The sequence below is a fragment of the Polypterus senegalus genome, chromosome 3 (assembly GCF_016835505.1).
Source record: "Polypterus senegalus isolate Bchr_013 chromosome 3, ASM1683550v1, whole genome shotgun sequence".
Taxonomy (NCBI): domain Eukaryota; kingdom Metazoa; phylum Chordata; class Cladistia; order Polypteriformes; family Polypteridae; genus Polypterus; species Polypterus senegalus.
Window position 1 is genome coordinate 217,238,048 of NC_053156.1, and position 26,722 is coordinate 217,264,769.

General features: G+C 37.9%; 1 protein-coding gene across 1 annotated transcript in view; it reads left to right on the forward strand.

Annotated features, from left to right (window-relative positions):
- The window catches only part of scara5 (scavenger receptor class A, member 5 (putative)), a 501,271-nt gene that overhangs the window by 5,333 nt on the left and 469,216 nt on the right, over positions 1-26,722 (forward strand). The window lies entirely within an intron of this gene.

Here is a 26,722-nt window from a genome sequence, read left to right on the forward strand (position 1 = left end):
TATTTTCAAAGCAATATTGTTCATCCTTCCTGCGATGTTGAGTATATATTTCTAAAAAATCAACATAAGTTTCAAATAATTTGATTAACATAAGTTGTGTTTCTAATAATTATCTGATCCAATGTGTTGTATTAGTGCATGTTCCCAACCTCTCCTCTCCTTCTCAAAATCATTAATATCTTTAGCAATTAAAAGTTCTCCAACCCTCTTGCCATCCCTTTCTCCATTTCAGAATCCTGTGTAGTACTAAGAACAAGGCAGAAACAAACTCTGGAATGGATGCCAGGTTGTTACAAGAAATATTTGTTCACACTGTGTATGTTGGTAAAGTTAATAAATATATTGTAATTATTCACATCAATACTATGGGTATATAATTGTTTATATTACAGTTCTAATTGTTTCCTTTTGGTGTATAAATCTATTATGACTACTATGGGCTCCGTAGGAGACCAAGAGTTGTGGACCATCAGCTGGTTAGAGTACTCCACTGATACGAAATGTGTACCTTTTGTGAGCATGTCTAGGCTGGTGAACTACAAGCTCCTTCCTGAATGAAAAGCAAAACATATATAGACCTTGAGAGCTCTAAATTGCATTTTCAATGGTTGCCTGTGTGCTTGCACAAGAAAGTAATGTGAACTGTGACTCTTACCCATCTATCTTGTAGACCTTTTTATGTCTGTCATGTCTATTTATTTATCTTTTATATGGCTCCTTTCATATTTATTTACTTTTTATTTAGCTCCTTTATTATCTATCTGTCTGACACTCTTGCAAGTAACTTATTCTGTTTAATCAAAAGTTGATACATGCAGTAACAAAATCTATTAATCTAGTACTTTCTTTCAAAACTATCTGTTATAGAGGAATGAAAGTGGAACATGTCTTGCAAGAAACTATCTGAATATACAAGCTTTGGTAAGCTCAGAAGAACCTCCTTCCACAATCTGTGAGGATAAGAACTAAAAATGTGCAGAGTTTCTGGTTTTCTGCTCCCAAAATGTGAAATAAGGTTGCCTTGATCTCCAAGCTGCTCTCAGTCTATGAATACTCTGGTGCCTCTTGTAGACTCTAGGACTGTTAAGCTTTCATCATTCTGCTCTATCTATCCTAACCTTATCAACCCCTGTTCTACTTTTGTTGACATGTTGCTAGTTTGTCATGTAATCCTCAGTAAGTGCAGTGGTCACATTCTTGTACTTGTCTTATAGTGTTGTTCTCCTTTGCCATTTTATTTTGCACTGCATTGCTAGCATTCCATGTTTTTAGTTTTGTTATCTGTGTGCTTGTTGGAGAGTAGACATCCAATATTCATAAAAAAACACACATTTTTTGATTCAGGAAATCTGTAGACATATAGGCTTCTTCAAATTGACAAATGAGTGATACGTGGAACAATATCCCTTTGTGAGTGTTTAACCGTGACACAACTGAGCAGTTGGTAAAAAACTGGTGTACTAATGAGCAGTACACTAAGACCAAGAAACCCTCCATCTATATGGAAAGAGAACTGAGAGGGCACCTAATTTATTGACTTTCCCTTAGCGTGAAGTTAAAGCATACAGGGCACAGTAATCATAATATCTTCCATAAAATGAAGATATACTTACAGTGCATCCGGAAAGTATTAACAGCGCATCACTTTTTCCACATTATACTTATGTACATGTGCTTTCTCAATTTTTTTATTTTTAATAATAGTTTTTTAAGTAAACTTTTTTCACGTTGTCATTATGGGGTGTTACGTGTAGAATTCTGAGGAAAAAAATGAGTTTAATCCATTTTGGAATAAGGCTGTAACATAACAAAATTTGGAAAAAGTGATGCGCTGTGATTACTTTCCGGATGCACTGTATTACTTTCAGGTAATTACACTTTTACGGTGAGGGTGTATGTGTGAGTGTGCTCTGTGGTGGGCTGGCACCTTTATTAGAGTTGGTTTCAGCCTTCAGCCTAATGCTGCCAAGATAGGCACTAGCTTTTTGGGATTAAGAGTATCTAGTGTAGAAACATGCCTAGTATTGAACTGGCATGCCATCCATGGCTTGTTCTGATTGGCAGCTTGAAAGTTGGGTAAATGGCGGCATAACCTGTGACAGAATGGCGTACAATCCAGGGTTGGGTTCTACTTGCACCAATTGTTGTTAAGATAGGCACCACTCCATAATGATCCTGCCATTGAATTGAGTGTATTTGAAAAATATATAAAGTTTGAATGAGGAGTATAAGGATAGTTTCTCACATAACAGACATTCCTTATATTTCACTCCAATGAGAAATATTTTTACTCCAGGATATGAATAAAAATGATGTTAGTAGAATTTCCAACCACCCGTTTTTTTTTTGGAAACCTGTTAATCCACTTTTATGACCAGGGGAACCTGAGCTTGCTCTGGCAACATTATGTGAAAGGGAGGAACCATTTTTGGAAAGGTTCTATTCCAATAAAGGGCTATTTCTCACACTAACGCATGTGGAGTTAAAAATAGTCACTGATTAACTGAAGAACACACATGTTTTTAACGGAAACTTTCCGCAAAGGTGTGTATATTGCATAAAATGTGAATGTGTGCTCCTTTTTATTGATTTAATTGATGACTTATTCTCATCATCACCAGCCTGCTCACATAGGTGTGAGTCCAAAAATACCCAATGACACCAAATGTGAGATCCTCAGAATTTGTTGCAAGTTACACATATGTTTTCAGGGGGGATTGCCAGGGGGTACAAGAATATTGATATAATTTGGGTTGTACTCATTATGTTTTTCTTGGTTTTCACCTTTATCTTTGCACTTGTTTCTGTCACTGAAATTCTGCCTAGGATATTGTGATGTGACAAAATTGCCTCAATACATAAGTATATTTAAAAAAAATCAGTTTTGCTGGGTCTGTGTGAATCTCATGTTTATTCCATATTATCTTCATGGTGTATTTTGCATCTTATTTTTGTATTTTGCTGCTTATTTTCAGCAATCACATAGGATAGATAGATACAGTTTCTCTTTCGTAATGGCTTGTCACAGGTAGAACTAAGTAATTCTTAACTTACAAACCTCTTCTGTCATGTTAAGGGAGAAAGTAGGATTTTTTTTATCAGCAAAATAACCAGGAGATGAGAGAGAATCTTAGTCTGTATTGGTCAGGTCAGGTTGGGGAGCATGCAAAGGTATAGAGCATTACCGCACCCACCGCACAACGAAACAGCTCAGGATCCTGGTTGGCAAGCCCCCAGGCAGACACGTGATCCAGTCCCACCATCCAGAAATGACCCTCTATCTGCTGCAGCCAGGTGTTACATAGGCATCCTCTTGTCCTGGTCCAGCCACTCGGGTCCTCAACAATGAGGATCCTGCAAGCCAGATCACCCTCGGGGAATTGTGCCACATGCATCATTCAGGACTCTGGGAGCAACTGCTCATTTGACACAAAATCAAATCGAAGGAGCCCAGTCTTCATCTTGGGTCACTGGATAGCAACCAGGTCTCGCAACCATATAGTAAGACGGGAAGCACCAGGGGCCTCATGTATAAACGGTGCGTACGCACAGAAATGTTGCGTAAGAACTTTTCCACGTTCAAATCGCGATGTATAAAACCTACACTTGGCGTAAAGCCACGCACTTTTCCACGGTACCTCATGCTTTGTCGTACGCAAGTTCTCCGCTCGGTTTTGCAAACTGGCGGCACCCAGCGTCAAAGCAATGCTACTTTTCCGGTGTGATTACTCATTATTTTCATGACGCGGCTTTATAAATACACTGAAACTAACCGCATATTGTTTATTAGTGTAATGCATCTGATTGTAATTAACTCGTAACAATATAATGGTCAGGGAACAGCCATAGTATTCAAAATACCATAACTGCTTTAGCGTTGTTACTCTCACTGCACCTTCTTCTTCTTCTTCTTCTTTCAGCTCCTCCCGTTAGGAGTTGCCACAGCGGATCATCTTTTTCCATATTACTCTCACTGCACGACTCGGAGTATTTATATCACTGTATCTGAGTGTGAATCACAGCAGCAGCTGATCGGAAAGAGAATTATCGGTATACAGCTTTAAGTACACGCTGTGTCAGCCACTGCAAAACGTTTTAAAGCCTTTCCTGTACGGACCTCAGTTTAATCCCAAGAACTTTAAATGCACTCAATCAATTGCTCCTTGTAGAACTGTTTGTACTTATAAGTACAATCACCCCACTGTAAACTTGCACTACAGTTATAATATCTCACAACCTGGGCCACTTTATAAAGCGCGTATTTACATATGATGACGATATCATTTTAAGGTGAAATGCAGCAAAATATGTTTGTTAAATTATACACATAAAACTTTAACTTCATTTAAATAATCTATATTCTTCACTGGGAGTGTCGTGAAGGATAGAATAATTAAACATGTACTACGAAGATATTTCAATGTTCTTAAACGTTTTGAAGAATCGGCGCTAAGCTTACAGATGGCTTAACGTCTATTACAGAGCTGATTGTGTGGCGATCGGTTACTTGGGGAAAGAAAAGCAAGGACTCTTGGGGCGGCACGCCAATATATATTGAATATAAAACAGAAAGAGAAAATAACAACACAGCTAAAAACGCAGCGACAAATTTCGACAAAAGATAAATGCTTGTCATGAGCACGAGGCTCATGAAACACATGTTTAATAATGTGCTTTAGCTCCTATCATCATGAAAATGACATCACGTATACATCTCAGTATTTTAGTTATTCAGAGAGCTGTAATATCACGAATGTAATGGACTCTGTGTCCAGTTGGAGGAAGAGAGCCAGTTTAAGAAGCAAGTAGTGATTCACACACACAGAGCACATACGAGTAGAAGATCAAATACAAAACAAAGCATTTAACGTGCTACTTTAATTACGATGTGATTTGAGAAACTGGTTAATTAAACGATTTTAAGATGAAGTTTATAATGTTCTACTAAATGACAAAATAAACTACGTGATTAAAGTGGAAATGTCGAGATTGAAGTTGACATTTCGTGCTTTTTCCCCACCGTGTGCCTTTTTTCTCTGTACCCTAATAACTTTCATATGACACTCAGACAGTGGGCTTACAACTCTTCTTTTCACGGCAACTTTGATATGTGACTTCTTTTTTATTTCCGGCACTGTGCGATTTTGTGAATGTGAGCTTTCAAGTTTCTCCAACACGCTATGTCACTCGATCAACTTCATTTTGTTGATTATACCACGGTTTATTTGAACAAATAGTATGTTTTTCCTTTGCCTCCACTTGGTATTCGCTGAAATTCCTATATTTTCCCCGTGCTTTTCCCATTGTCTTTTCACAGAAGGCTGCGCTTAAGGGCGATTTATATTGATTTGCATATTCAAAGAGGCGTAATTCTGGGAGGATTTGGGGCGTTACAAAATGCGCGTGCACGAGCGTTAGTTTTCACGCTGATCGGGATTTATGTAGCGGAAGAACGTGGAAGTTGGAGTACGCACAGATTCCTGCATCTGGATTTTTCTGTGCGTAAGCACATTTCGGCTTTTGTGCTTACGCCATGTTATAGTGCGAGTTCTACGCACGGCGTTATACATGAGGCTCCAGGACTCTAAAAACTTGGACCTTCGTCCATTTGCATAGGGTTAAAACATTAAACAAGTTGTCTAAATACAAAGCAAAAAGTCATACTTGCACATTTCATGTGAATTTACCATAGATTTTGGACAGTTGTTAAAGAAGCTTTTTACACAGACATTTTGAAGGTCAGCTTCAGCATGTGTTTCATGTCTGCATTGTATGAGATTTGCTTGATGGTTCACTCTAGTGACAACTGATGGCAGAGTCTGCTCTGACTGTCAGACTAGATGGGTAGAACAGAGAAGCATTCACAAAGAGGCCAGTTGCTGTACACCAATCAATAGGACAACACAACAAGAGCTGCTCTACGCCTTTACATCTTTAGCATATCCAACTCCACTGCACTTCTTTAGCAGTGATATTCCAAAACTAATAGGACAGTAACACAACCAGGAATGTTCTGTGCCATTCTGAGGCTTAGGTTGATGAGAACTTATGAGATGGTGTTGGTGTTAAGAATTTTGCAATGCTGTAATGGAACTATAATAAAACAAGTTGGTTGTTGTGGATAGTATGATGTCCTCTGGACTCACTGAATTCAAACCAATTGCTAGTTTCAACTAAAGCCCTGATGTCCATTATGCCAATGAATGGGGCATTAGAAATATTTCTTTTTAAAATAATGAAAAAATCAGTAGATGGGGTAATGAGCGGAATGCTTCACAAACTGCTAGATTCCACTTATTGGAGAAGTAGCAGAAAAGAGAATGATGGATAAATTAGAGGTCACCATGATCAATGTGACCCATTCACTCCATGAGGAGTTGCTTTTGGGCAACTTTAGTCACCACTTAGGTCCAGTGCATAGTGCTAAGAGTTGATACCATGTAATGCCTTATCGTTTTCTGCCACTCTTCATCCTAACAAATTATAACAGACACCACATCTAAATATGGTTGATATTTCATTATGGAGAGTAAACATTACATATCTTGCTGAGCATATTGTGGGTGTGTATGTGTAGTCTGGAGTCTTGCATCAGAGTAATTGTTTGCAGTTTGTTTTGTACTGAATTTAAGCTCCGAGCTGCTGGTGGAACAAGTTAATCCCCCCAGGAAGATTAGTAAATATCTATCTATCTATCTATCTATCTATCTATCTATCTATCTATCTATCTATCTATCTATCTATCTATCTATCTATCTTAGAGTACCTTTGCTGTCTGTCTGCCTTTCATTTACCCCTTTTCTTATCTACCTTGTCTGTCTGGTACAAAACATCATTATTATTCTTAATGTACGTATTCTGGGAGTGTAATGACACATAGCACAGTACTGGAGCCCTTAAACCTCACCTCAGTTTCCTGCTGGCAGCTGTCGGTGTGGAGTTTGCATACTTGCTGCATGTTTATGTGGGTGTCCTCTCACTGACCCAAGGTGTTTTGATTGGAACACCACATTGGTTTGATGGAATGAGTATTCCTAACAATGAACCAGCACCCAACACTGGATTGAAGGTTTAAAATTATGTTAAAAATATTGTGCTTCTAAACTGAGATGAGCCAGTGCAATGAGGACACTTACACAAGAGAGATGGTGCAACATGCTACAAAGTTGTTTTGTTTCTATAAATCCATTCCAAGGTTCAAAACCCCAAAGTTCAAACAGTGGAAATCCAAATTAATAAATAATGATAAAATCTATTGCTCATGTGCATGCTAAAAAAAAAAAAATAATTTTTAAATAAATTATTAAAATCCTTTCGGAAAACTAGCAGAGATTATTAACCTGTTAATAGCTCCTCACACTTACCCCAGCAGGTCTTATCAGCTGGAGAAGAGGCTGACAGCTTCAGTTGCTCTCTCCCGACTTGTGTCCTACAGTATATCTGCCTCTTCAGGCCTTAGTCTGGTTGCACGGAGCCAAACCTACGTCATCCCATCACACTCCCTCAGTGCTTCTTGGATGCCTGAGAGACTTCAATCCCAGGCCCTGCTCCAACCCAATTACTCAGCAGGGATTCTCTGCAGAGCACCATGGCTTTGCTTCCACATAGGAGTCCAGCCATACAGCCTATTTCACACACCATGTAATCCAACTGTTCATATGTTATTTAAGCACCAAGTCTGCATACTTGGCTCTTCTTCTCTCACATACCTCCTCTATCTGGTCTTGCCTGGAATTATGAAGTTCAACCAAAACTAAATGACAGTATCTGGCCTGAAATTTATCAATGTAATATCAGCAAACTTAAGCTGCCTTATTAGGCCAACATTCAGCTTCCAGTTTTAAGCTATTGCCAGCAGCAAAGGTGATGTCATTGATTGTGGCTAAATCCTCTTCCCTGTTCTGATGACGACAGTGATCCATCTTGATGGGTGTCAGTGCTCATTTTGTGTATAGTTGCTGATGATGGGTTCAGCGAACACCTTCATCACCTGGTCATGGTACCATTACTTTCAGACAGCTACTGAGGAGTGTATACACTACTAGATAGACTATTCGTCTTCCTTGGCACAGCAGCCATGCTAATGACTCAAACGTGATTGACCACCAGAAAAGATTGAATGGGCTAGGGAGCAAAGCAGACAGGTTGGATCAGATAGACAACCATAAGATGATATAATATACAATTCCCAAGAAATTATGGTTATTATATGTTTTTGATAATTAAGAGTACAGTCCACCTCTAATGCCATCAATAAGGGGTATGTGAAACTGAAAGTTAAATTTGAGGCAGGAAGTTGATATATTGAATATTTGATTGACCAGGTTGACTGCTTTAGAGAAGAGGCTATGGACATAACATGTAAATGTTATTTTTGAAAAGCTAATAATGTTTTCTGGGTCGTAATACTTGGAAGATGTTGTCTTCTAAATGAGCTTTTTTGAAAATGTTACTTGCCTGTACACTGACCTAAGATGTGCATAACTGCTGATGGGATTGCAGTTTTAAGGCCCATGACCAGATCCACTGCCAAGCCAGTTTTTTTTATGAAGGATGCAAGTATAGCTTTAATGATAGCTCATAAAAACTGATTGAGATACATCAACATTTTAAGTGAATGGAGGATAAACAATAATTGTAGAACCTTTTGTAAAATAAATTGATTTCATCTTAGTATATAATGTGAAAAAGGGTACCCATAAATGAAAATGATTTAAGTAATTTTAAATGAAAAAGAAAAAAAAATGTGTAATGTTTAATATCATGTCAGTCTTGATATTGCAGTTTGGCATGTCCACACGGTGTAGCCATTTCCCACTGTTTTTATAGATACATTATTAAGGCATCCAGTTAATCACTGAAAAGGAACACAATGAATAGTTATAAGAAGTCTGGCATCAATTTGCAGGCCATCGGTATAGAGTGCACACTCTTGGAGGAGAAATAATTAAGACTACACTCCATCTGTATCTTCTTCAATATAATGAAAGTAAATTGAAAGTTAAATTTGAAGTGAGAGTTCAACTAGTTCATGAAAAATTTTAAGAGTTTATTAAACTAACCCACTGCCAGAAATAAGGATAAACTGATTGAAATTCTCTGGCTGCTGAAATTCTAAGGCTTTTACTCTGACAACAAGGCTTTTATATTTTATATTTGTCTCATAATTTGCATGTAGTCCATGACTTGATCTGCAAGGTGGTACAAATATGATTACCAGTTGATGGAGCTCTCATTTATTACAATGAGAAGCAAAATTGTTTTTATTGGCCAATTATATGTTCTTGGCTAAGCCTTCTGCATGGTGAGTCTTACTAGTCCCCCATGTAAGTTTGTGTCTCTAACACTCTCCATAGGTGAGTACATTGAACTTGGACAGAGAAAAGAAGTTCTCTCTGTTATTTTGGAATAAGAAAAATCCATCATTTTCATGTTTGTACCAAATCCAGCAACCTTTGGGACTCCTGTGTCACTCAAAAGCCAACGCCTCTGTTTTTGTCATTGCTAATTCCAGAATGAAGAGAAGAAAAGAAAAGAAAGCAAAGCAAGAACCAGGAGATGTTTTGGAGGCTTTGAAAAGTGCTTACAAATGTTTAAAACACCATGTTGTTTTGCCGTTGGAGACAAACTACCCTTGGAGGTGGACCTAATTGTCTCATTTAGCGTGTTTACATTATTCACAAAGACCCGACTTCTAAAATGCCATATAAATCCTTATTTAATTTAGAGAAATTGTGTTATTAGTCTCTGAGAAACCTGCTTAACAGAGGCAGCTCTCTCCATGAATAATCGAATTACTTGGCAATGTAAACCCTTAACCGGGTTACTGTTAAGGAGTTTGTAGTCTGAACTTGTCTGTTCCTCTCTTTCAGCTTGCACCAAGGGTAGAAATATCCACAAAATGCATTTCCAGAGGCAACTGTTCAGGCAATTACATTATTCTTTCTCCTAGCCGAAATAATCTGTCTCAGTATTTCAGAAATAGCTAAATTTATGTTGATGAGCTAAATGTACAGTGCTAAACTCAGCAACACAGTCCTGAGAACAGTATTGTAACATGTTAAAAAATCTGTCACATAACGATTAACCTAGCACCATAATTACCTCGTTGAAGTAAAATCACCTACGCTTTTATTTTTCCAACAGCACTGGATCTAAAGTGAGAAGTACATGTACCGGGTCCTTTTCAGGATTCAATTATACAGCCAAGAAGGAATGAATGTGTTGTGTGCAATCTGGCAAAAAAAAAAATGTACAGTATAAATAAAGTATCAGTTTGACTAAACATATTAATAAAACCTAAGAAAAACTATCACAGGTAATATGGTTATTCTCAAATTCATGATGGTCATTGATGATGTTTAACTCTTTTTTTTGTGCAGTTTAATGAATGTTGAAGCATTTTGACAAGGGAGAACTCCAAATGATGATTTGCATATGTAAATACGGGTTATTAAGAAACCAGGTTTCTGCCTTTATTGGCTTATTACCCTTAACCTGATTATATGTGTGCATGTAAACACACTGACTCACTCCCCTGGTAGTCCTGTCCTTTATATCACTACCTAATTATCAAGTATTCAGAGTACAAGATGATTCTTACATTTGTTTAATTCATTGCATTATTTATTATGCATTATCAGTGTGATCATATCGGTTCTGGCAAGTAAAAACATCTTGAGTCTGTTGCATGATTTATACCACGGCACTAGTAAAGAGCTGAAGGAAGTGAGGCAACTAGGCAAAGAAAGTATGTGGAGAAAGTCTCTTGTTTGATTGGAATGAATGATCAAACCAGAGTCAAGAGTCAATGTTCATTTTATTAAGTCATTCAGGGAATGTCCTTCTTTATGGCAGTAGATTAATATTCCATTTGGCTGAAAGTGGCAGTTTCAGCTTCATGTCTTCCATCACTTATTCTTTAATTGTTTCTTTGCCATGCATAGTCTACCCAACATTATATATTTAAGACAGTGGCAATTTTTTCAAGACAGAAAAACTGAACCTCTGACGACTCTTACTCATACAGTGATGAGTGAAAGTTTCCATTTGCACAGGGTTTCGCAAAAATTACAAGAAAATAAGACATATGGCTCTCTGCTCTATAGAAAATAAGGCATAGAACTCCCTAAATCGTTGTTCACACTTCCATGTTTACCTGTGTTCTTTTCTGCAGCTGTGTCACTCAAGTAATCTGTCTAATAACAGTAAAATCAATTCCATTTGTGCCTCTCATTTACATCACTGCGGGGGAATGCAGAATATTTTGTAACAATGTGGAAGCTGAGTATTTTCTATACAAAGACACACCAAAACATTATGGTGAGGAAAATCTTACTACACCAGAACCCCCTGCCCAACCATTAACAAACAACCACACTTTCTCTTCCTTAATTTTTGTAAATTCTCTCTGTTTTATTTATTTATTTATTTTTTTAAATTGATTAAAAGCAAGTAACATACCATACAAACAACTCAAACTTGACAAAATTAAGTGTAAATCAACCCCCACCCATGACAAAGAGAGCTAGGCCAACAGACAGAGTAAAACTTTCAGAGTAGGAAAAAAAAAATTAAAAAGGGGAAGAAAATCCTTTTCCCCAATGTAAGTGCTTATTCTAAAATGTTGTTGATTAGATCCTGTCAGGTTTTAAAAAACGTTTTGTACAGATCTTCTAAGTGACAATTTGATTTTTTCCAATTTCAAAGAGTATATAATATCAGTTACCCACTCACTTAAAAGAGGGGGGCTAGGATTCTTCCAGTTGAGCAAGATAAGTCTTCGTGCCAACAGTGAAGTAAAGGCAATTACAGTTTGTTCATCCTTCTCCACTTTAACAACAACATTTATTTATATAGCACATTTTCATACAAACAGTAGCTCAAAGTGCTTTACATAATAAAGAATAGAAAAATAAAAGACACAATAAGAAAAACAAAATAAATCAACATTAATTAACATCGAATAAGAGTAAGGTTCAATGGCCAGGGGGGACAGAAAAGCCCATCTGGAAGTATACCAAACACAGCTATTAATGGGTTAGGAGAGTTTGTTACACCAAGGCTGTACGAAAGGCATTTAAAAACGTTTGTTCAAAATTGGTTAATTTGGTGCATGCCCAAAACATATGACCCAATAAATCTGGAGCTTGATTGCAACATTCGCATGTTGGATCTTGCCCTGGAAACATTTTGGACAATATTAAATGAGACAGATGTTCTCAATAAAAGATTTTAAGTTGAATAATTGTATGCTTTATGCATATGAAGCTTGAGAGAATTGTGTGCATGACTGCCTTCCACTGTGATGTTTTATGTTTCTTTTCTTTCTCCAATGCATCTTAAGAATTGAGATCACCAAGATTGTCATCATAATTGGCAAAGCAGGGATTGTACTATCAGAACACCCGCAATATAATGTCTGTATATGACAGGAAATGATTCCTGCGTTGTTTTTTTTTCCTCACTAGACATTTTCATTTAAATACTAATTGACACATATGTATATGCAGAATTAATGTATGTAAAAGCATTTGACAAGGTGTAACTTTGGAAGTTGGGAATCAAACTAAAAGAAGTGGGTGTTCAAAGTGTAGTGTGCAAATGGGTGCAGAGTTGGCTAAAACATAGGGTTCCTTGTACCATAACCCTCTAATTCCTATCAGAGCTGGGTGAAATAAAGAGTGGTGTAGGGAGGAGTGTTGGGGCTTCTGCTATTTTTAATATATGAAAATGATTTGGGTAGAAATATAAACAACAAGATGGTTAAGGTTTGCAGGTGATAACAAGCTAGGTGGATTTGCAGATAATCTAGAATCCGTTAAATTACAGAGGGACTTGGACAGCATACAGGCTTGGGCAGATTAGTGGGAGATGCAATTTAATGTGAGTAAATATAAAGTATTGCAAATAGGAAGTAAAAATGTTAAGTTTGAATACACAGTTGGAGGTCTGAAAATCAAAAGTACAGTTTATGAGTAATAGTGTCAACTGCCAGACAGTGGTCTCCCCTAGACTTTCTCGTATACTCAGATATGGGGATGGATATTTGAGGAGTAAACTGCATTATTTTATATTATGTACATTAAAGAACCATCAACAACAAATCAATTCAAATTAATAATATATTGAACAATTTTTGTAAAATAAAAAGTTATATAAATCGGACTCTTCAGCTGCATGAATAAAAAAAAAAAATTTGAGTATGTGTTCAGGTAAAGTACCTTGTGCAAAGTGGCAGGTGAATTACTGTCAACAAAAAGCAGTCACTAGAGAAATAAACTGAAACGTTACTCATTCGTGATTTTTCTGTCCATATGGTAAAAGTTTTGTTGACCAGCACATTCCGATGTCAGGCGTCTGAATTACATCTTTATATACTCCAAGCACAAAAAAGGCACCACGTAAATCACTTTCTATTTCACACGCTTTACATGCCCGTGTTCAGCTTGCTCTGTCACCTCAAATGTAGGGCCCTATGATTTCCACGATGTGGAAAACATGGACGGAATTAACAGTTAAAAATGGATTTTAGGTTTAAAAATGGAAATGTGCGGAATTTAGAGACTGAATGGGTGTCTGTTACAAAATTTCCCAATAAATTAAACGATTGAATAATCTGTAGTTCTATCATTCAGATACTATTTTCTAGTTTGTTGTTTTTCAAGCGAACGCAATTCTTCATAGAAATTCAGTCGTGCCTCTATCCGATGTTTCGAAATCTAATAAATGTTCTGCTTCGTGGTGACGGTGCACGCAATGTCCACATTTGACTCTTCCATTATAAACTCAGCACCTACAAACCTGGGCAGAAGAGCAGGCCTCTCCTCAGATGCAATGAGCTCTTAAAAGCAGGTCTTTTTTCTGAAAGTGAAATTAACCTTCAACTCAGAAGGATGCAAACTACTAACAGCTGTTAGGGCTCGTTTATACTTTACGCTCAGAATGCTTACGCACACGCATCTTGGCTGCCACACATTCCCAGCATTCACTTGACGCGTGTGCGAGTTGCAGTACCAGCAAAAAGTCGGGGGTCACAGTGTAATAAAAGTCAGAACGTGATGTCAGAGTCTCTGTTTACTATCTACATGTGACAGAGAGCCGCTAGGTTCAGTGTGCATGTTTCAATGTTTCATTAATGGTTCGATGTGGTGAAGCAAAATGCCGACACACGGATGCATTCCTAGTGCTTTTATATTCAAGCGTCGCATATTCCCAATCGTAATGATACAATACATTTTAAAAGTCTCACATACCATCTTTTGTGCTGTCTTTTTTTGCAACTTCACAACAGCAACATAATGTACAGCGCTGTATTTGAGCCACAGAGAAAGAAATTAAGGACATGGGTGAAACGATGTATTTTGTGATTAAAGTGGAAATTTCGGCTTTAATCTCGAATTGTCCACTTTAACTTTGTAGTTTACTTTATCATTAAAGCAGACCGTCGTAAACATCATCCCAATTTTTAATCGCTATGAGCTTCTTGGACCTCTTCCTGACCTGACAGCAGCAGCAAGCAGCAATACATCACCACACAGAACACATTAAATGTATGATATTCCAACACTCTGCAAATTTAGAATCTTTAGATTTATACTTGATATCACTTTCATGATGAAATGCATTAAAGTATGTATGTTACATTTTACAGATAAATTGTTAATTTTGGTTAAATAATGAATACTGTTAATAATTACACACATTGGGGTGACATGGTGCCGGAGGGGTAGCACTGCTGTCTCATAGTGAGTCACATCGCAAGTATTCCCTGCTTGGAGTTTACATGTTTTCCTGCTGGTTTTCCACAATGTGTTCCGGTTTCCTTCCAAAGATATGCAGATTTTGGTGACACTAAAATGACGCCAGTGTATGTGAGTGCTTGTATTCACCTTGCAGTAAGCTGATGCCCTGTCTAGGGATTGTTTCTGCCTCATGCCCAATGCTTGCTGGAATGGGCATATCCCTGGATTGATCGATTTAAACATTCTTTTCAGAGATATTGTGGTAAGGTGTCATCAGAATTTAATGGGTATTCCAGGCAATTCACAACACAGCGAAGCCGAACCTGTTCTCACTGTGATGATATCTCGCACTGCCACCTGGTGGATTCTTCCAGATTTATGTAAAGTAAGCATGCAAGTATAAACAGTAAAACTCTTGCGTAGCAGGAGCGTCTGCTGCAGCATGCGTTGCATCGTGTGAAGTATAAACCCGGCCTTACAATTCTGGAGGGCACTCATTGTCCTGCTGCAATCTCAGCATAAAACATCGTGGAGGATCTGGGCTTCTATCTGACGAATGAAACTGCAAAAATAAGGTTCAGTTGTGCTAGTGTGCTGTTTCATTAAAGGTACAGTAGAGTCTCGCTTATTCAACATTCTGTATTATCAGACGTCCCACCGCAAAAAAACGCATCAATTGGCAACAAGAACTGCAAGTTGCGAGCGTGAGCGTAGTTCATTTTTTTCAGTTAAATTTTTCTGTTTTGTTGTAAAACATGATTACAGTGGATTATGTGGCCAGCCCAAACTGCCGTGTGTGTGCGCCTGTGTCTCTCTCTCTCTCTCTCACGTGTGTGTATGCGTGTCTGTGTCTCTCTCTCGTGTGCGTGCGTGCGCCTGTGTCTCTCTCGTGTGTGTGCGTGCGTGCGTGAGCGCGCCTGTGTGTCTCTGTCGCGACTATGTACGCGTGTGTCTCTCCCGTGTGTGTGTGTGTGCACGCATGTGTCTCTTTCTCGCATGCATGCATGCACGCGCGTGTGTCTGTCTGTGTCTCTCTCGCGCTTTCCCTCTCTTGCTGCACAAGAAATGCACAGGGAGAGACTGAACACGTGCGGAAATCTTCGGCGCGCACAAACCAAAAGGGAAACTGGCTCGTTCGTATACCTAGTGTGTGGTCATGAACAGATGCAAAAGTTTGGCGAACTTTTTGGTCATAACCCGATTTGTTGAACCAGAGACGTTTGTGAACCGAGGTTCCACAGTATTAGGTTCGTAATGTGTAAAATTATAACATAGTTTGATGTTTAATAGGCTTTTTCTTAACACCTCCCATTATCCGACATTTTCGCTTATCCGACGTTCTGTCGGCTTGTTTATGTCGGATAAGACTCTACTGTAATTTCATTATTGTTTGTTTTGTTGAAGCTGTTACTACTTTCTTACAGTAAAAAAAAAACGTAAACACCCAAAATCTGAATCAAGGAAAAACGGTGAAACCTGTTTCAAATAAATCAAATAAATAAATAAAACAGAATTTGTTATAAAATAAAATGGATTCCATAGGGCCCTACAAATGCTGTATGAACACCCGCCCTCCGACACAAGCCGCCAATCACTGGGTAAATATATGAGGGCAGCTCATGTTGGATGTCTTTCTGTTTTACAGTTAAAAGTTACAAGGGTTAAAGACTAACAACAAGAGTATTCATTCAAAAACAAAAACTAAAAATATTTTTAGTAAATTATTATTTCAGTTAGTCTTTCTAGCTACTTTAATAGTTTTGTTTACTTTTGGTTTTGTTACTTGTTTTATATCAGTTTACAAAAATGTTTTTTTTAACAATAGTTTCAGTTTTAATTTTAGTTTTCGTTCACTATAATAACCTTGCTTGGAACACAGAGGAACTATATAAGAACGGGCAGAGCAGACCCTTTCTTAGAAGGATGTGTTCCTTTAATGTGGGAAGTGACATCCTTCACCTCCTCTATAACTCTGTGATGGCCAGTGCGATTTTGTAAACTGTGGTGTGCTGGGTTGGTAACATCACTTCAAGAGAGGACCACCGAATCAACAAGGTCAGTTATGGGACACACTCTGAACCCCCTGGTGGTTGTAGAAAAGTAGAAAATCAAAACAAAAGTGCCATTATGAATAATGCTGCACATCCTCTCTCTGACATGCTAACACTGAGGACTTTCAGCCAAAGACTTATTCAGCAGAACTGTGTCAAGAAACATCACTGGGGCTCCTTTATATCAACAGCAATACGTCTGCATAATGCCCCAGTGGGATTGTGACTGCCAAGTAAGAACTTTTCCTTCTTTTTAATTTTCATGCCTTATAAGTCATTCTGGTATGAGTTCAAATCTATCTATCTATCTAGTCCTTTTTTAATATGTTGTTTGTTATCTTGTCAGTACGGTGTCCTGTAGGTAGAGGCTGTGTATGACTAAAGTTACAGTAGCTCTGTGGTACAAAATTAAGTAAGTGAGAAGGCTAAAGGGCAAGTGTTGCTGTTTACCCAACTATTGACAAATATGATGGCTGCACACAGATCCCCAACTCCCTACAAAGGTCCCATTGTCAATTTGTCTCTAAAGACTGCTAAAGCAAGCAAGAGGAATTTCATGCATTTGTTAATAGGTAGGGAAGCTGGTATTAGAAGAAAGTTTTGGGATCACAGAAAAACTATACTAAAGAATCTACCCTAAAAAATCTCTACATATATTTAAATTTTATTTAGATATCATCTTTCCCATGTTCTCTTATTTTATTAGGTGACACCCTTTTTTATTGTCTCTGTTAGAGTTTTAAACTAAGCCCAGGATACAAATGTAATAATTTCCTTATATATTACCTCATTGGAAATACTCAGTAACTGCTAATACCAAAATTTATATTATTGCAGTGATACTGAATCGACTGGCTCACCAAGGCTTCCTGTATGGTCCCTCAGCTCATTAAAATGTTTATAATATCATTAGCCGATAGTTTAGAAACAGTCGGAAACTTAAGTTGTTGCTTTCCATTTCATTAGAGGTGCTTATACTATCATTTGCTATTAGCTGTTAAGAGATACAAACTGTCAATGCCACCTCGCAGCATGACTGTTTTGTCAGATCTCTAAGGGCCTAGTCAGCACTTTAATGGCAGAGCTCCATGGAAAAATCAGCTTCGATGGAGGTGCCAACTTGGGAGATCTCCTCCTCTGACCCTGTGCCTGAAGGCACTGTACTGTAGGTAGTGGATTGTTTTATGTTCCTAGTCATCATTTTCCAGTAAATTAAAACATGTTGGTATCAACATGTTCACTCCACCTGGCAATGTTGCAAATAAAACTGAAATTATCAATCTTCAAATGTAATTTTGGGATCATATAGTTCATACAGGGCCTTTAATGTGGCTGCAAGGTAAAAACAGAACACGCAAGCCTGTTGAGCAATGAAAACTGGAAAAACAAAGAAAACACCACAAAGCAAATTCTCTTATTTGATTTTACAACAGTGAAAAAATCAAAAGTAAGAACAACGACAAATTGCTACAGTTTCTTTCTGGAATAAGAAATATTTTTGTCCTGCATGGAATACATTTATAATTATTATTTAAGAATTATATTTAACAATGTTGGAGTTTAGAATGGAGATATTTTTAAAGACTTATTAAAGTGTTTATCCTGCCATTTTAAAATACAGTTAATGTATCTTGATGGACAATATGATGGTGCAGTACATAGGGCTGGTGTTTCATTTCTTCAAAGTCTTGGGTTTAAATTCCAGTCAGGATGTGTATGGGATCTGCACATTCCACTAGGGTTGGCATGGTTTCCTGTATGTTGGATTGATTTGCTGGTGTGAGGAACACAGTTTTTCCACTGTTACCTTCTGCTTTCTGCTCAGTGCTGCTGGGATCGTTCTGCTTAGCATAATTCCAAAACTGGAGTTTACAGAATTGGAGGCAAGTTTGTCTGGGATCTGAACTTCATTCCGTAAAAAAAAGTTGAAAATTAGAATAATTTAGGACCCCTTGTGTTTACTTTTTCTCATTATACCCTAGCCAGGGCTGACTTTAGTTTTTAGCTGCCCTAGACCAAGATGAAAATGTCCCACCAAAACCCACACAGTTCTGAAGGCAATCACATGAAAGAGTGGGTTGGTGGAGGGAACCCTTAGAGTTTTGTGTTATATAAATGAGCATTTAATCGAAGAGCTTGTCCAGCTTGGATTTTTGTGTGCGTTACAAAGATTGGATATGAACCCAAACCCACCCAAAACCTTTGCTTTCCTAGATGACCACCTAGTTTGCCCATATGATTGAGCCTGCTCTGACCACATTTACATAGAGAAGAAGTATTTGAATTGACCACCTTCAAAGTGATGTGTGTGTTTCAGTTTGTATTGCATTCCTTTTAATGGACATTTGGACATGATAACTCAAAAAGCAAATGGTTCAATATGAAAGAACCCTGGCATATTTATTAGCATTACAAAATGCCAAAAGCCAGATGATTTAGAGCAAGATTGCTCAGTTAGATTTTGCTCTACTGAGATAACCCCATATGCCTTAGTATGTATAAGTTTTCAGTAAGCTTACATATTTTAGACATTCATGACTTGACCACCTTCCAAGTGAAGTCTGTGTAACCGGATGTGAGTTTATAAATCCAAAAACAACTCAAACATTAATTACTCAATCAAAAAGTATTACACTGGAAAATGCTACAAGCCTATTGGTATTGAACAAAACTGCTTCGGTAGATTTTGCTGTACAAAGATAAGAATCTTGCACTGTTTGTACACATTGCCCTTCATTATTTTACTGCACTTTGTAAAAGATTTTTACTGACCTAAGATAAATTCAGAATCCTCTATTTAAAGTTTAAACTCTGTGATTATGGATGACGATTTTAAAATGGACAATCAAATTAGCTCAGTAGTAAAGTCAAGCCTTTAGCAACTAAGACATTTATCTAAAGTCAAGCCCTTGTTTTTTATTATTTAATGATTTTGAGAACATCTTTTAACTCATCGCTGCTCAGTTACTATCATTCCTTGTGTTCTAGGGTCAGTCGGGCTTCCTTCTCCTGCCTTCAGCTGGTACAGAACGTTGTAGTATGTCAGCCTCTTAACAGGCAGTAAGAAGCATGACCAAATCACCCCAATACTTGCATCCCTCCATTGGCTTCCAATACAGTTTAGGATAAATTTTAAGGTTTGCATCTTTACTTTCAAAGCTATAAAAGGATTGGCTCCCTCCTACCTTAATGACCTGATTATTCCAAACTCCCCAGTGAAATCTCTTAGGTCTGCTGATCTGCTTTTGCTGACTGCTTGAACGGCTAGGCTGAAACAGAGAATAGACCTGACTTCCTCTGTCTTGGCTCCAAAACTGTGGAACGGTTGACCCCTGAATATTAGGATGGCCTCTTCACTGCCTGTTTTGAAATCTGATCTAAAAATTTGCTTTTATTCCCTGGTTTATAACTCAGTTTGAGAGCTGTCTGATCACCTTTTGTCCTAATTTTACAATTGTCTGTTATTTGTATTATTTATTGCTATTTAAATTCTTGCTTTATTGTGTTACCTGGTACAGTATATGGTTTGTACAGCACTTTGGGTTCAACTCCTGTTGTTTTAAAGTGCTCCTAAGAGAAGGTTTATGAATGTGTCGAGAGAGAACATGTGTGTGGTGGGTGTAACAGAGCAAGATATAGAGGACAGGAAGATATGGAAAAAGAAATCCGCTGTGCCAACCCCTAACAGGAACAGCCGAAAGAAGAAGATAAATAAGCATGAATGAATGAATGAAAAGCAATTAATATATTAACTAGCCAGCTATATCTCAAAACACTGTGAAATAATACACTTCGATGAAGAAGCTAACAAATGGAAACAAGTAATGAATCAAACATAATTAATAATTCACACAGTCAATGTAATTTGATAACTTGAGACCATTAATAAACCTAAATACCATTTAATTGTCAAATAAAACTGTTAACTTAATAATAAGACAGGGATGTCAAAAATGATAATGAAATGATACTGCCATCTTTTCATTTTCTTTACACCACTCGGTTCATCACAAATGTATATTCTGCCTCATGGCTCTCTTGAAACTGTCTTCCCTTTTCGTCACCTTTTCTTGAATTTCACAAATCTACCAGAATCTATGGGACAGAAATCAGCACTGAGGGAAAAAATTACTTTGCTGCATAGAAGTGAGTGAGTGGCAGTCTGGACTTGTGAGAATTTGTGCTAACATACAGTTAGGTCCATAAATATTTGGACAGTGACAACTTTTTTTCTAATTTTGGTTCTGTACATTACCACAATGAATTTTAAATGAAACAACTCAGATGCAGTTGAAGTGCAGACGTTCAGCTTTAATTCAGTGGGTTGAACGAAAAGATTGCATAAAAATGTGAGGCAACTAAAGCATTTTTTAGCACAGTCCACTCATTTCAGGAGCTCAAAAGTAATTGGACAAATTAAATAACTGGAAATAATATGTTCATTTCTAATACTTGGTTGAAAACCCTTTTATGGCAATGACAGCCTGTAGTCTTGAACTCATGGACATCACCAGATGCTGGGTTTCCTCCTTTTTAATGCTCTGTCAGGCCTTTACTGCAGTGGCTTTCAGTTGCTGTTTGTTTGTGGGCCTTTCTGTCCGAAGTTTAGTCTTCAACCAGTGAAATGTATGCTCAATTGGGTTAAGATCAGGTGACTGACTTGGCCATTCAAGAATTTTCACTTCTTTGCTTTAACAAAACTCCTGGGTTGCTTTGGCTGTATGTTTTGGGTCATTGTCCATCTGTATCATGAAACGCCACCCAAACAATTTGACTGCATTTAGCTGGATTTGAGCAGACAGTATGCCTCTGAACACCTCAGAATTCATTCAGCTGCTTCTGTCCTGTGTCACATCATCAATAAACACTAGTGTCCCAGCCATGCACACCCAAGTCATCACACTGCCTCCACCGTGTTTTACAGATGATGTGGTATGCTTTGGATAATGAGCTGTTCCACGCCTTCTCCATACTTTTTTCTTGCCATCATTCTGGTAGAAGTTGAACTTGGTTTCATCTGTCCAAAGAATGTTTTTCCAGAACTGTGCTGGCTTTTTTAGATGTTCTTTAGCAAAGTCCAATCTGGACTTTCTATTCTTGAGGCTTATGAGTGGCTTGCACCTTGCAGTGCACCATCTGTATTTACTTTCATACAGTCTTCTTTTTATGGTAGACTTGGATATCGATACGCCAACACCCTGGAGAGTGTTGTTCAGTTGGTTGGCTGTTGTGAAGTGGTTTCTCTTCACCATGGAAATGATTCTGTGATCATCCACCACTGTTGTCTTCTGTGGACGTCCAGGTCTTTTTGCGTTGCTGAGTTCACCAGTGCTTGCTTTATTTCTCAGGATGTACTAAACTGTAGATTTTGCCACTCGTAATATTGTAGCAATTTCTCGGATGGGTTTTTTCTGTTTTCACAGCTTAAGGATGGTTTCTTTCACCTGCATGGAGAGCTCCTTTGACCGCATGTTGTCTGTTCACAGCAAAATCTTCCACATGCAAGCACCACACCTGAAATCAACTCCAGGCCTTTTAACTGCTTAATTCAGGGGTGGGAAAAGTCAATCCTGGAGGGCCGCAGTGGCTGCAGGTTTTTGTTCCAACCCAGTTACTTAATCAGAAGCACTTATTGCTCAAGTAACACTTCTCCATTTTAGTTGTCTTGCTCATTAATATTTTGAACCCTTGTTGCCTATTTTAGTCTTAAACAGCTGTATTCTTGGTTTTTACTAGCTCCTTATTAGCAATAAGATGCAAGTGACAAAAGAAACTAGCTTTTCTCCATTGACGTAGTTTCCATTTACACCTGTGTGCATTTAATGTGCACTCTTTGGTTTAATTAAATAATTAGAAGGAAAGTGAAGAAAAAAAAGTAAAGGGCTGAAAATTACTCTTCAATTTTAGACTTCAAATAATTTGGACAATATCCTTAGAAAGGAAAAAAAATCTAGGATATGAGAATGACCTGACATGGCAGATTTAAAGCGCTAACAAGTCATGAAATTAAATTATTGGCAAGGATTATTTTCTAATTAAGCAACTGGGTTGGAACAAAAACCTGCAGCCACTGCGGCCCTCCAGGACTGAGTTTGCCCACCCTGGGCTTAATTGATAATAACATAACGACGGACTTGCTCACACCTGCCCATGAAATAGCCCTTGAGTCAATTGTCCAATTACTTTTGAGCCCCTGAAATGAAGGGATTGTGTTAAAAAAATGCTTTAGTTGCCTCACATTTTTATGCAATCTTTTTGTTCACCCCACTGAATTAAAGCTGAACGTCTGCACTTCAACTGCATCTGAGTTGTTTCATTTAAAATTCATTGTGGTAATGTACAGAAGCAAAATTAGAAAAAAATTGTCTCTGTCCAAATATTTATGGACCTAACTGTATTTACTTTATCTTCTATTATAATTTGCAGTGTTGTGGTCTTGAGCCAATGATTATATTTTTCTTATCTTTTGCCAGGATCTTCACTTCATCCCTGTCTTTCTAGCTGCTTCTTTGATGTTTTCTTAAAATTTTCTTTGCCAGTGTTCTTAACTAGTTAGACCATCCATTTTCGAGGCTTGCTTTATGTCTTTGACTCATTCCCATCCTTTGCGGGTGATTAATCTAAGGCCAAGGGCCCCATTACCTCGGCATAAGTGGCCTTTGGTCCTCTGCTGCTTATTATGAATATTTGCAGTAATCACATTCCAGGACTTCCTCTTTCTGCCACCAGGAGAACGCACTCTTTGGGAGTCTGGTCAACCCAAGAAAAGAAATTAGTTTTTAAAGTACAATACATTCATTTATACCTGCTTAAAAATACATCATAGTCAGATTGGCACTTGATGACATTGATAAACATGGCATAAATGCTTTGGTGATAGAGCACACAGACCACATTCAGGTCAAGAACATACTGTATAGTGATCATGTTTAACTTTAGTGGAAATGCAAATGCATTTTCTATCCACATACAATAATGAAGTCTGCAGAGATGACAAAAGAATTGTGTAGGGCAGGGGTGGGCAATGATGGTCTTGGAGGGCTTCAGTGGCTGCAAGTTTTTATTCCAACCCGGTTTATTAATGAAAAGTCAATTTTTGCTGATGAAGCACTTCTTGCTCAAATGACATTTATCTGCTTCATTTTGGTGGTCTCGCTTGTTAAGGTTCTGCACCCTTAATTGCTTATTTCACCCTTAAACAGCTACATTCACTGTTTTTAATGGCTCCTTATTAGCAATAAGATACAAATGAGCCAGCAGTTCTCCATCTAACTTGTTTCTGATTATACCTGCGTGGATTCATCAGGTACTATCTGGTTTAATTAAACACCTGAGAAAAATGTGACAGACTGAAAATGATCTGTTTTAGGCTTCAAACCATTTGGATGATATGGGTGGAAGGAAAAAAAAAATCTACGATATAAGAATCTAACATTGCAAACTAACAAGCCATAAAATTAAATAACATCTGAGAATGGCATGGATTGGTTTTTAATTAAGCAACTGGGTTGCAGCCAAAACCTGCAGCCACTGCGGCCCTCCAGGACCGACATTACCCTCCCCTGGTGTAGGATGATGGCAGCAGTGCAAGTACGCTAAGGAAGGATGGAGAGCAGCAATGTGTGTGAAGCTGAGCTACCATTTGTTTCACGAGGCTGACACATCTTTAGCATGTGGTATGACAACTTTTATATTCACTTTATCATGTTGGTTCATTATGAGCAGCCAGTTTCCATTCTCACTACTACAGTGCACTCTGTAGGTAATTGTGAGTAGTCATACTGTATTTTAAAGCCATTTGTCATCTGGCTATAGTACATTAAGAAGCAATCTAAGTATGAAGCTCACATTAAAGGTTTTCTCTGAGAAAACTACCGGTCATTGTAGGCCATATGTAAAATGTTCTGAATATTTATAAATAAAGGCCACTTTAAAAAGGTCCAATGGGCCTTGAGTTTGACCCCTTGCAATAAGTTTTCACCACGTGGACAGATGAGGAATATTGCTGTAATGTAAATAATGCTATTTTCAAAAACCACCACTTATGCTACCAGCTCCAAATTAAATAAATAATAGACGTTATAGTTCTGACTTTTTCTGAAATTCCTTTATCTAAAGTTATAAAATTGACCTCTCAGATTATAAAGCTACATCTTGTGAGATTTTTCTCATAAATTGAATTATCTGTTTATCTGTATGTTGTGGGTTTTGTTTGTATTTTTCATTTTTGTGGTTTTCCATGTTGATTTTCAAAGATACCATAAATCAGCCAAATCACTAATCATGAGAAAGTACATCTGATCTCCATATTACCTCAACCAGCTCTGGATAATGGTAGAGTCTGCATTTTAGATTATAAGAAAGTTTATGTATTTATATTTAGATATACTCGAAGGCGTGACCACGGGGGTGCTGGGGTGGGCACTGCCCCCCAAGAGTCAAGCTGTGCCCACCCTGCGAAATGCTCTGTCTGTTCAGTGAAAACTCTGAAGAAGAATAACATTTGATTTTCAAAACTGAGTTGCTTTCCGATTAGACAGGCACCGTGCTGCTCACAGTTTACTTCACCGCACATTTTGCAGCACGTTTTGAACCTGTTGACTGCATTCTCTAATTAAAACAGCGTATACGTTCCATTCTTCTTTTACTTTCTGGTTGGTAACACCAAAGGCTATGCACAGGTGGCTTATTAAAAAGCAGACACGCAGCACAGCGCACCCACGTCGGTAACTGAAACTCCAAATGATGTAGATAAGCCTACACAATCCTCCAGCTCTGTGCCCGTGTTGGCAGAGCTGTGACCAGAACATCATGTGCGGGTGGGCATTTGGATTGTTTGGGGCAAAAAATATCCATCCATCCATCCACCCCATCATTAGTGTGTCTTCAACTGCATGTGAAAGCTCTTTCTCTACTTTGAACCACATTCTCACTCCACTCCGCCGAACAATGCTGCATTCAAGGAAGAGAAATTTAGTCATTCTGGCACATGAGAAAAACATCACAGATCACCTAGACATGAATGAATTTATTTCAGAATTTGCCAAGAGTAACTGCAGACTGGTCCTGTAGATTATCTCCAGGTTAAACACTGGAAACTGATATCCTATAGCCTCCCTAATGACTGCAATGAGCCACGTTTCTGTTCTTGCTCTCATATGTTGTATACATTTGACTTTATTGATATTTACCTTGTAGATGTAGTTCTATATTTGTTCACAAAAAATAATAATACAATGTTCCATTGCCTCTGTTAATTTTATTGAACAATAGGTTATGATTTATGCCTCAATTTCTGCCTTTAAATGTTATATAAAACTATGTTGTTATTATTATTTGACCCTCCCTACAAAAATGGGGATGGATGGATATTTTTTGCCCCCCCAGACAAGCCAAATGCCCACCCACACATGATGTTCTGCTCACACCTCTGGATATACTTGTCGTAAAGAAGTACTTTGAAATGTGCTGTAAGGCTTTTATGCTTGTTTTTATTCTTTTGCTTTTTGATGTGTTCATGTTTGATTGAGGAAGACTCAGGTCTCTTGTCTCCCCATAAGTTTCACTCTGTATGATAGCTTATTGGAAGCCATCCATAGCTACTATATGTTGATTTTATGAGGCCTTCTGAATTTAGAATATGCTCACAAATGTGATTCCTCCTGTCACATCCCCATATCAGACCTGTGTGTCCATTTATTGCCCATCCACGGTTATCCTTCATGAGAACTGCATGTCATTAACAGGCATGGAGAACCCCACTAAGCAAGAGGGAACAAAGGGATGACAATGTTGTAAAGTGTTGTATATGTGACAAACAAGTGGAGGATGCAACATGGTTAGGATACCTAAAGTCAGAATACCAAATTGTCAAAAATATGATTGTGCTCAGAAATTCACTCTGGGCACCTAACTTGAAGTTTCTTT